The 12159-nt window shown below is 38.9% G+C and overlaps 1 protein-coding gene across 2 annotated transcripts in view; it reads right to left on the bottom strand.

The window, feature by feature from the left end:
* Nucleotides 1–12159, bottom strand: part of MGAT5 (alpha-1,6-mannosylglycoprotein 6-beta-N-acetylglucosaminyltransferase) — a 139532-nt gene that overhangs the window by 112686 nt on the left and 14687 nt on the right. Inside the window, exon 2 of one of the 2 annotated variants that reach the window (XM_052792317.1) lies at nt 3897–4002. The exons of the other annotated variant lie outside the window; for it this stretch is intronic. The gene's annotated coding sequence lies outside the window, so the exon portion shown is untranslated. The remainder of the gene's footprint in view (nt 1–3896; nt 4003–12159) is intronic. 2 annotated transcript variants of the gene reach the window in all.

The following is a 12159-nucleotide window of genomic DNA, read 5'->3' as shown; positions in this document are numbered from 1 at the left end:
CATCCACATATAAATGAAGGCAAAACCATTCCCACAAACAGCCTCCTTTTGATGCCTCACAATTCCAGTTGTGTGATTAAAAAAAAAAATAATATCCAAACAACTTGGGTATCTAGGCAGCATAGCCTCTTTCCATGTGAATACTGCCAGCATATCTAAACCACATAAGTAAAGAGCAGAAAGCTGAAGCTCTGTGTGATTTATGCAATATTCAGATCAGCTGCATACAGATAATTAAATAAGTTTGTCAAATCTCTACAGCTTCAGCTTTTTCAGATTTAGAAAACTTTCACAAATTAATGAAGTTCTGCAAATATTTGATATTATTTATTTCTATATTATGGGAGCAAATGTAAACCACAAATGATATACAGAAACTGGAGAGGATAGAGGAGGGAAGAGAAAGATGATAAGGAAATAGACACGGACAGTTGTTAAGGCAGTTCTGAAGGATCGAAGGAGGCACAGAAAGCCTCAGTGAGAGATAATGCTCCATCTACCCCAACAGCTGCTTGACGAGTGGTAGCTGAATCAGTTTCTTCCCTGAAAGCACCATAAATAACTCTCAAGAGTTGGTGTGGAAGGCAACAGGGGGGGAAAAAAAAAAAAAAAAAAAAAAAAAAAGGGGATAAAAACCACACTGATCTGCAGAACTGCAAAATTTGTCTTGACTTGTGTGGGAGAACTCTTGGGAGTTAGTTGCTCTCTTTCACTGTTAACACTACCCACAGAATTGCAGCCTTTTCTGCTTTCAGGAGACAAGAGCATGATTGTAACACTGTGTGCTAGGATGCAGGGATGTCACATAAGGCATGACATCGCCCATGAGAATGTGACATCTTCCTACTCCCTTCCCTTTCACTTCAGCCCCCATTACCAATGAGATGAAGACCTCACCAAGCCATCATGGGAATTTTCTGTGTAACAGCAATAGAAGAGGTTTCAGTATACAACATATGTATTGCAAGGGCTCTTTTGAGGCAGTAAATCTTGGGGCGGGGGGCCCACAGAAATTTACATCAAGTTCAGTCCAATATATGCCCTTTCATCAAAAAGGGCAAAACCTATTAATATTAGCATGCCAAACCAGCAACAAAAACCACACAGTTTGAGCAATATTTTCAATACAACATAGTATTACTCATACGCATTACACTTTTAGTGCAAATTCTCATTTCTCCACCTCTCTTTGGCTTCCCTTTCCATCAAGAGGTGTACAACAAAAAGGAGACGAAACAGCTACAGGAGCTACAATCCTGCATATAACACTCTAACGTTCAAGCTACAATGCTTCTTTACACTTCTACAAAGTTAAATAAAAATTCACAAAGGTGATCTCATACATAGGACTGGTAAGCATTTTGGACTCAATCTGTAGAAACAGGTGACAAAATGCTTACCTTCCAAATTAACACACAAAGCAGATGGCAACCCCACACTAAGTGTGGAATTGAAGAACAAGGTTCTCTCTGCCATACGTTAGAAGCACATGAAAGCAACTGCTAACAAGGAGAAAACATCTGGAAGATAGTGTTTATATATGGAACACAGTTGTTGAGTAAGCAAATGGCACTGTGAATTTGCATTTGTTACTTTATCTATGGTCTGGCTGCTTTGCAAACAGCTACAAGGCAACATAAGAAAAAATACAGAAGGAAAGGCTCAAAACATTTCGGGGGCAATGTGTACACAATGCTTTTATCTACCTCTTTTAGAGCATGTGCAAAATTAACAACTTCAATGGAAGATTTTCCTTTTGTTTAAGCATTAATGAAGAATAGCATTTTTTAAACCCATGCATGCAGAAAATCATTATGTAGAAGACAGCCATAGCACGAGACAGTTTGAAATAAACAAACAATCCTTTGATTTTTCTGTACACTTTCCAGTTGTCATTCTAAAGCAAAACAGGAAGAACTTAAGAACCTATCAGTTTTCAGATGAAAATCCTATTCCTAAACAGGATTAGCTGGTAACCTAAAAATATCAGCCAGTAATCTCCAAAAGTCATAAGCTCATGTACCCCACGAAGTCCTATACCAATCACTAACTAAAAGAAATTAGGTCAGAATCCAAATCAGATCACACCAGAGTAGCATCAATCTTCTTACTTCAGAGCTGTCACATTTTAAATCTTCCAAACAGTTTCTACATAAATTATTAAAAACAGAGGAGATCTGTCTTTGAACAGAGACTAACCAAAAGTGACATTCCAGTTTAATGTTACAGTTTAAAAAAGACATATTAAAAAGTTTATCTTCAGTCACTTAGGACATATATCTCTAAATGTACTCCCTGTCAAGCAAACAAACAAAAGCTATCTACCAGAATGCTTTAGAGTCTCCTTAAAATGATCTGGGATCAGGTGGCAGTACTTCTGACACTGCAATCTGACAATACAATTTCTTTCTTGACCAAATTCTGTGCCTAATTTCTAGCAGACTGACATACCCTACCCACATCAACCCCAATAAAACCAGAGAAGCTGTTCCTATTTAAATTCTGCACATCTATAGTCTCGTCTCACAGATGACCTGCACTCTAGAACTTGAGAGATGTATTATGTGACTCAGCCACTGGCCTACTATCCCTGTACATTCCCATACCTTATTTACTGTATATAAAATATAATAAACAGCATATAATACCCCCAAATCTTTGAAATCTATTGATGTAAAGTCATACAAAAATCATTGATACCTGTAGGGCTGTGGCAACTAGAGCTGACACCACTGTATGTATCGAGATTTGGACCCTGAAGCTGTTGAAATAAATCAGTCTGAAGTTTTAGCCTCAAAGAGTTCTCCTGTTCAACTTAACTGGAATTTACAAAAACACATACCCTGTAAAAAAATCTTCCAGTGTCACTTACCAACAGACATTATCTGTTTACTATTACAACCTGCTATTGTAAAGTACTGAGACTTTTTATTATATTATCAAGTGATAAAATCTTCTTATAATATCAAGTGGTAACCACCAAGTGATTCATCAGTTGGTCAAGTGATTGATGCAAATCAGTTTCTGTACTATACCGTGGTTTCCTTCTCACAATGTCAACAGTCTTCTAATATGCAGACTCCAGGATCTTACCTACATGTGAAGTATTTGAGCATATTACAGTAATTTGCATCTGGAAATCATCAGCTGCACTATTAAAGAAGTAGCCACTTCAGTTTATGCTGAACAGCTTCAGCTTACGCTGTTAGGCTCCAGATCTTGACTGACTGCCATTTGGGCCAAGAACACAAAGATTCAATGAAAGCATCTCATTGGTACTGTGTTCCCAGAAGTGGCATCAATGACTTACTGACAATTATCACCACTGCATCTATCATCTATTGCTTTTAAACTTGGTACAGTACATTGACTGACTCTGCTGATGAGGAGGGGCAGGTAGTAGCTATGACCAGAAAAAAGTTTCAGCTACAGCTTTTAGATATAGGCTGACTCTTTCCATAATGAGAAGCAGCATGCTATCCAAGTCCTATGACATCTTCAACTATAAAATTCACACTTTAGCTACGAACTTGTCACCAAAACCAAACCAACGGGATAACTACTGAAAGCAAGACACTTTAACACTCTTATTTTGACTAATTTTACGGCGACATTTATGAGCTGTAATGAGCTATATGAATCAGTGGCATAAACCTACTTAACACATAATGAACTAGAAGGCAAAACAAGTCATTTGACTGCTAATTAAACAAAACTTTAATTTTTTGCCACGCAGAATAAACCTCTTATTAAATATCATCATTTTTGACTTGTTACATAACAAGTTTCTGTCTATCCCTGGCTGATTTACAATAACAATCACAAGTCTACAGACTGGCAATTCCTTTGGGAAGGGACATTTTAAAAAAAAAAAACAAAAACAAACAAACACCTACCCAATGATTTAACCAGTGGCTACTGCCTCATCTTTGCTAGCAGACACAAGCTCCCTTTCCTCATGTGCTCTGAGCCCATCAAAAACTAAAGTCTTGTCGGCATAACCTGCAACACGAACAAATGCTCTGTAAGCACGGGGTGCAACCAGAAGAGACAGTTCCCCTTCTCCTATTTGGGTCAATATCAGCTGTGCAAATCGCATTGAACAAACAGGGCTTTTGTTTGACTTTGTTGTTTTTTTTCTCCCTTGGATCAGCTTGCTTGCAATGAATGGACCATCTCTGCTAATTTCAGCTGCAGTCCTCACTCATTCTGGATCAAGAGAAATCCAAGTATCTTCTCAGGAACCCATACTCACAGGCATATAACATCACACTGCTTAACTCTGAGCATGATGACGAACCAATTCTGCATATTCTTGTTACAGGCTATGTAAAGAAATCCGAGTTCTCTTCATACCACAATCTAATAGCGCTGCATAAAAAAAACAATCAAACACTGCTGTGAAGACACCATAATTAGTTTCATGCTCTCTCATGATAGGATATTATAGATAGTAGAGGATAAAGCAAATGGCAAAACCAGCCAACACAAACTCAGTTTGAAAGCAAGTACAATGAAGAGCTGTGTGACACAACTTACACAGCCTGTCATGGAAAACAGACGTGCAAGGCCTTCTTCCTAGCAAAATGGGCTGACAAAAAGCTTTGCCAGGACAGTTAAATTTTCTTGCTGCCACAGCTGCAAGAGCACTCCTGCTTGGCTTTTCACTTGTCTGCAAAAACTAGAGGAGAAGTTCCACAGAAAGAGTTAAACTTACTTCTTTTCCTCTTTTCTCCCCACCTCCCCCGGGGCTACAAATTAATCATAAAAGCTTAGGCAACTATAAAAGCCATCAATAAGAGACAGGCAGGAGTACAATTAAATAAACCCAGTAATGTAAAACCCAAATTGCAGGCAGGCAATTGAACACAGTATCCCAGGGTTGATTTCAATATAAGCAAGGTTGCAAGAACATCATGTTACAATCTAAGCCTTAAGAGCAAGTTTCTTTAGACACTCATATCAAAATATTCATTTTCTAATGCAGGAAAAGAAAGCAGCCCAAAGCTCCAGCTGAAATATGACTGTTCTAGTAAATCATCTAACCTTTGTTCACTGTTAAAAGCTTGACTTGCATTGTTAACATTTATAATGTTACAAAGCATTAGGCCTCCATGACTTGCTTACCTCCTCATTTTGAAATAGGTACCAAGATTGATGTCTCTCTTCAAAGAAAGAAGAAATTTCTAAAGTATCTTGTCAGCTCTACCCAAATGAATATTCTTCAAAAGGACTACAGAGCTCTTCATTTAAGTTCCAGAACAGTACAGATCCCATGATCCTAGAGCTACTACTTACGGGTTTATCCTTGTAGAAAGTACTGCCAGTGACACAGCAACTGAGTGGGATAACGCTAACATTTCTCAGTACTTACATCATATTTGTTATGAATCAACACCATTTTACTGATGCTAATGACAGAATTATCTTTTGACACAAAATCCACAGAACTTTATTGCCACAACTGTGAAGCATTAATTAGACCTTCACTACTCTAACAGCTTTCTGATTGGCAATATTTAAACAAAAAAGTACTGCTTTTACAAAGCACAGATGCTCCTTAATAAGAGGTCAAATGAGTCAACTTATAAAGACAAGCTAATCAAGTATGTGCCAATATACTGTGGACATCTTATCCTGAAAATATATTAATGGATGCATGCCAGCCCTACTTCAAAGAAAGCTACTGTGCAAGTCATAACTAAGTCTTCCTTCTAATCACAAACACGCAACTTAACCCTTGGAAATGCATATTCAGAATTTAAGGGGGGGAAGGGAGACAAAAAACCCCATACGTGACCATTTTCTGCCAAGGGCAAAAACATCAGGAGTTCTAAAAAGGACTGAGATGACTCTGAACATTTTAGAGGAGAATGTTCAAGGCATATTCAGGAAAAATCCCCTAAGAACTCAGCAGTCAAAGGGAGCTTCCACAACAGTGATAAATGCTCCATTTAAAACAAACAAACACTCACGGCAACTATAGAGGAAAAAGTGCATACACGTAAAGAAACAGGACAGAAGAAGAAAATAGTTGGCAGAATATCAAGATCTTTAGATTCAAATTGGGCAATACATTTCGTTCATCCTCCTCATTTCTCTTGAACTGTTAATAACCTGTAATGTATTTTGCATCTTTGTAGTACTGCTCTTTCAGAACCAATGTTTAAATTAACTACGATTTACCAAATGCTTTAAGTACATAATCTAATATTAGATACTTATTCCAAAATAAAGTTAGTGGGTAGTTAATGTTTAGTGGGTAGTTAACATTAGTGGGTAGCTTTGCTATCCTCATAATTAAGATCTGGAAAAAAAAAAAAAAAAAAAAGGCTCTTTTGTAACTAAACAGTGAGGTTTTGTCTATGTATTTCTTTGAAGGTCATCACAATGGGCCATAACAAAGGAATTTTGATCACCTAGGTTAAAATCTGATGAATTGTAAATAAAGATCACAACTGCTTATATTTGAGCTGAAGTACTTACACTGGGAAAAAGTATACATCCACCATCTGGTGCACAGTAATTACAGAAATTAAAAACGCATTTCTGTGGCCTGCCTTTAACAATTTTTACTGATACAGTAATACTTGATCTTCTTGGGGAACATAATCTAAACTCATGCTGTTAAATGATCATGGGACTATCCACTGTATGGCGTAACCAGTTCATTAAGCTGGAATCTTTAAAACCACTTGCTTGCTCCCTAGTAATAACGGAAACAGTTTCTGTAGTTTTACGTCATGCCATTAAATTTAATCCACAGTCAAGGCAAGTTAATTTCACACCTGCTGAGTGATATCCTGATGGATGGCTCCACAGCAGGTCATTAATTTTCCTGCCTTTTGATTAATTTCACACCATACACTGGACACAGTCTTTTGAGTTACGATGTCTGAGCGCAATGCTTAATTCCTGTAAAGGGCTGAATCGGTTTTTGACAGCTTGCCAAAATGCAAAGAACCCAGATGTGATGCAAGTGAAAGGAAGCTTCACTAGGCTTGGCACTGAACTCTGACACTGCTACAGGTGTGGCAAGGCCTCTCACTCACCAGTATATTTTAAGTGTGTTCTTGGACATAGCCTTAAAGCAAAAATTCTGGATACTCCTTACTTCTGAGGAATTGCTCATAAAAAAATTCTGCAGTATCAGTAGTGCAGGTAACAGTGACCCTACTGAAACAGTTGAGAAGTTAAATTTAGCCTTTTTTTACCACAGAAACCCTCCAATCATTTAGTTACTGACTTTATACCTAACAAGGTATAAAGATGTACTAAGACTACCGTATCTCTCAACTAAAAAAATCAAGATTACACAGGGTGAAAGAAGGGGAAGGAAAAGTTAACATTCAAAGATGACAATAGCAGCCACTGTTGCCACCGCAGCACAAGGGGAAGTTGCGGGTCATTTTGTCCCTCCGTAGTCCGTGAAGACAGCTGGGGCCCTTGGAGGCCTCAAGACCCACATGAGAGGGTCCAGCTATACAAGATAGCTGAGCTGAGCCAACAGCTCACAGCTAGGGAACAGGCTCATCTCACTCCACACTTCTCATCCTACTGCTCCAAGCCACTCACTCACACCCTCCTTTGTGCTAGAAGTGCCAAATCAACAGATCCCTCGATGAGCTGATTCAGATCGTGAAAACAAAAGAAGCCTTTTTCTTACATTAGCTTTCTGCTTGTTTTGCAAACCAAGCTGTCTAGCAGATGGGTCAGGTGTGTATCACAGCTAGTGAAAATGAAAAGAGAAATTGTATATTTTGGTAGCAAAGAACTGTTTAGCATAGCCCTTCTTCCCCTTTTAGGGAGTGATTCAAAGCAGCTGCCCCAAAAGCCTCATCCTCTATACTGACTATAGAAGGACCTGACCTTCCTAAACTCAAATTAGAGTGTGCTTTTATCCCTTCTTTTCCCTTTCTCCACACTCCCCAATATTCTACAGCACAGCTAATATTAAGGAACCATTAGTGCTCATAACTTGTTCAAAGCTTCATCTTTTTGTTCTTACTTCCCAATAGTGCTTCCCAAAACAGTATGAGCAAATTTTTAGTCTCTTCCTGATCATGAAGAGTAATAATTTAGAAAATAAAAAAGCGCTCATGCTTACCAGCAGCCATTTTTAGTAACAGAAGCTATTGCAGTGAAGTCAAGATAGTGGGTAGAGTGAAGGGGAAAAAGGTTTTGTGATTTAATAAATGTAAATCACATAGAACACGTGATTCAGTATGCATGGCTTAAATTTCGGAGTGTGACAGGCTGAGGCCAGGAAGACATCAGCTATTCCGGATCCATCTGTGCCAGCAGACTTCTCCAACCAGAAGTCATTGCCTCCTCACATCTGCCCATGGAATTAACCTGAGTGTTCCCTAGACATCTCAGTCAAAATAAGTTGTGCAAGAAGTAATTTGCTATTTCAACTACAAAGCTAGTCTGGCTATTTTGATTAGCATAGTTCAGACAGTATAAACTGGCCCTACCAGCAAAATTGCAGGAATCTTTTCGACCATCATTCTGCTGTACTCTTCTGGTTCAGCATACTGACATCACCACTTACTATCAAGTACTTCATCAAAGGCTCCGCATAAAGTTTGAATAGATTCTCATTTGATGTGTATTATAATGGTTACCTGTTTATTTGCCAACATGCAGTTTTCAGCATGAGCTGAAAAATTTTACTGTCAACCCCTATGAAGAATTTAAATACACGATGAACTAGTAGCTGGATTAATAGGGCTTAGCTGCTGAATGGAAAGTCAAAGTAAATTATCTCAATCATCAGAAGTTGCAAACTGGATTTTTTGGACACAACTCCCATTGCTGGCAACCCATTATGCCAATTCTGACAGTCAGGAGTATCAAAGGAAGAGCTACAGTTTGAACATTATTTACAGCAGTATGTACTTTTTCCTCATCATTGCATGCTTCCCATTATGAATGGGAAAGTAAACATTTCAGTCCTTTCCCCAATTACCCAAAACACAGTATAAAAGAGTTTGAGAGATAAGCAAGTTTTTGAAGCCTACATTTTCGGATGTCTAGAGGACACCGAGGTGCCCTCCCCTTTGTACCTCTCAGTTCTAAAGGGCTGCTGAAGAAGCCATTCCCTTTCTACCCAAAATCTCTCTGTAGCTGTTAACTCTCAGGCCTCCTTCTCCTACAGAAGCATGCAATCAGTCTCCTCTTTCCTCAGTCTGGCCTTCTTCAGATTCTTCTAGCTGGTGCTTCAGAAAAAAATGCAAACAAACAAACATCAACCAAAAAATCCGTAACTAAGCCACATAGGTCACGGCCTTCAAACTCAATCAGCTTCTTCTCTTTCCCCGAAAAGGGTGGTACTTTCAAAGAAGAGAAACTTAGCCCTCCTATATATCATTTGAAACTAGAAAACAAAAGAACCCCAACTCTCATGCAGGGTCTTAAGCTGTTTTTTCTCCATCTCACACAAATAATAAAGAATTAAGGTGAAACTTCCCCTAAGTGCATAGATTAATGCTTACAAAATCCCTTTAATTGTTATAGCAATTTGTAAACTAAAATCGAAGTGCAATAAAGAATGAATTTTAAATTGCTATCTGTTTGCATATATTCATTATGCACGTCACTATATGTCAGGCAGAATCTCTGAAGGTAAATCTCAAAAAAGTGATTACCACTTAAGCAACATGATGGAGAATAAAGTAGACAAGTGATATATTTAGCTTCATCCTATCTTTGTCCCTAGAGGAAAGCGTTCCTTCTAGTGTGGGAAGAGGAGGAGGAAAAAACCTTATTTGGTATGTTAAAAAAAAAAAAAGCCTAGAAAATGAAGGCATGTTTTTCCCCAACACTGATGACCCACTTTAAACAGTCTTATGTAACTATAAAATGAGATTATATTTGCCTTGCCGTGGATTTAATCTTATGTTTTTCAGTCTGAACCACATCAGAGGATTATTTTCCTCACCTGCCTACCATAGTTTTCTGAACTTTCTCAGTTTAAGTAATTCTGTCCCTCTCCATCTTTTCAAATCAATTTAAAAAAAAAAAAAAAAAAAAAGACAAATCTGGTGAGGTAATTTTGCACTTGGCTGAACTATACAAGGATTACGTAATCTGAAGCTATGTAGCTATGTTTAATACCTGTTACCCTCTTGAATTTTCACCAGTCCTGGAATTCTACCATGCATGCTCTTTGGCATGTTCTCAAGAAAGCACATTGAGCTTCTCTCCCTCCAGTGCTGGGAACACAAGTCAGTTCACAGAAAACACGTATAAACTGAAGCATTGTCATTAAATGGAGCAGGTTTGCTGGCAGGACTTATGACCCTGTGGGGGACCCACACTGGAGCAGTCTGTGCCTGAAGGACTGCAGCCCATGGAAGGGACCCACTCTGGAGCAGCTAATGAAGAACTGCAGCCCGGGGGAAGGACCCACGCTAGAGAAGTTCATGGAGGACTGTCTCCCATGGGAGGGACCCCACGCTGGAGCAGGGGAAGAGTGTGAGGAGTCCTACCCCTGAGGAGGAAGGAGCGGCAGAGACAATGCATGATGAACTGACGTCAACCCCCATTTCCTGTCCCCCTGCACCGCTGGCAGGGAGAAGGTAGAGAAATTTGGGAGTGCAGCTGTGCCTGGGAAGAAGGAAGGGGTGGGGAGAAGGTGTTTTTTTAAGATTTGGGTTTATTTCTCATTATCCTACTCTGATTTGATTGGTAACAAATTAAATTGATTTTTTTCCCCAAGTCGAGTCTGGTTTGGCCATGATGGTAATTGGTTGAGTGATCTCTCCCTGTCCTTATCTCAACCCACAAGCCTTTTGTTATATTTTCTCTCCCCTGTCCATCTGAGGAGGGGAGTGATAGAGCGGCTTTGATTGGCACCTGGCGTCCAGCCAGGGTCAACCCGTCACAATGTTGTTCATACTTGTATGGGTGCAAGAGGAGAAAAAAACCCAGGTCCCTTCTAGCTGAAAATCTTGCAGTATACCAACTAAATGCTCCTTCACACACTTGAGAGATTAATATAATTTGAAAATGCCACACATGTACAACAAAGTATCCATATATTTGTCAAATATTATCTGAATCACAGCAACAAGATTTACAAGGCAGTTAAGTCAGACTTCCATGGTCCATTCAAACACATTAGCTTAGTTATTAGGTTAGTTCTCTAGTGTTTCAACAATACAAATGCATTATAAGCAATATAAATGTAAGCATCAAGGCTTCCTTCCTCCTTCCCTCCAACATCAAAAAAAAAGCTCTAAAAAATACCTCCAGTTATGACAAGTGGTGCCATTGACAGCTGAAGATCAGCTGCTATGGCTATAATCTAAATAATATCTTTCCACTGTAGTTCCATACTAAACTCTAGCCAATATCTACAGTAGGACACGTCCTACTGCAAACCTCTTTAGGCTCCTAAACCCAAATGGTTTGAGAATCAGAAAGGAAATTCAATAGGCAATAGTGTCCATCTCTAGGCTGGTGACAGTGAAAAATTGTGTCTTTTGAGCTAACAAGGGAAAGCTAGGAGACTTCTCAGGACAAATACAGTGAAGTGACTCAAAAGGAAATGCCATTAGTAGCAAGGAGGACACTTGGTTGCACATACCATACACTCTACCTAAGGTTTAACTAGATGAAGAGCTCTTAGAGAAGACACTTTGTATCAAAGGTGCAAGCCCAGTGGAATTATTTCTGCTTGCTGATTTTCTTCTGGACCTCCAGGGCAGGCTTGGCATCCGTCCTCCCAGCCTACATCAGGAAGTATCTTCCTAGAACCAAGTTAATGTTAGCCAGGTAAAGGCACAAGATGTAAAAAAACCCCACAACTCTAAGACATGAATACTCATCTATAAATATGTACCCCAAAAAATCCACTTTCAGACAATCCATTTGAAAATTATTGCAATCCAGCAGTTAATGTAAATGCATACGAGGCTGCCAAAAAGATCACTTACAGCTCTGAGCAGAATTTAAATGGTCTTGAAACAGTACTGTAGTACTAGCAGAGAGGAAAAGAGAGACCACTATACTGATACTACCACAGCTGAATGGATTTCTTTACTGTTTAGTCATAGCTAATGAAGAGAAAAAGATAGGCAGAGAGACAGAGGAACAGATTTTCTGATATTATGAAAATACTCATTCCTTTCTACTCACTGGGGAAATGTGCTG

The sequence above is a fragment of the Harpia harpyja genome, chromosome 7 (genome assembly GCF_026419915.1).
Source record: "Harpia harpyja isolate bHarHar1 chromosome 7, bHarHar1 primary haplotype, whole genome shotgun sequence".
NCBI lineage: Eukaryota > Metazoa > Chordata > Aves > Accipitriformes > Accipitridae > Harpia > Harpia harpyja.
This window is presented reverse-complemented; position numbering and strand designations above follow the sequence as displayed.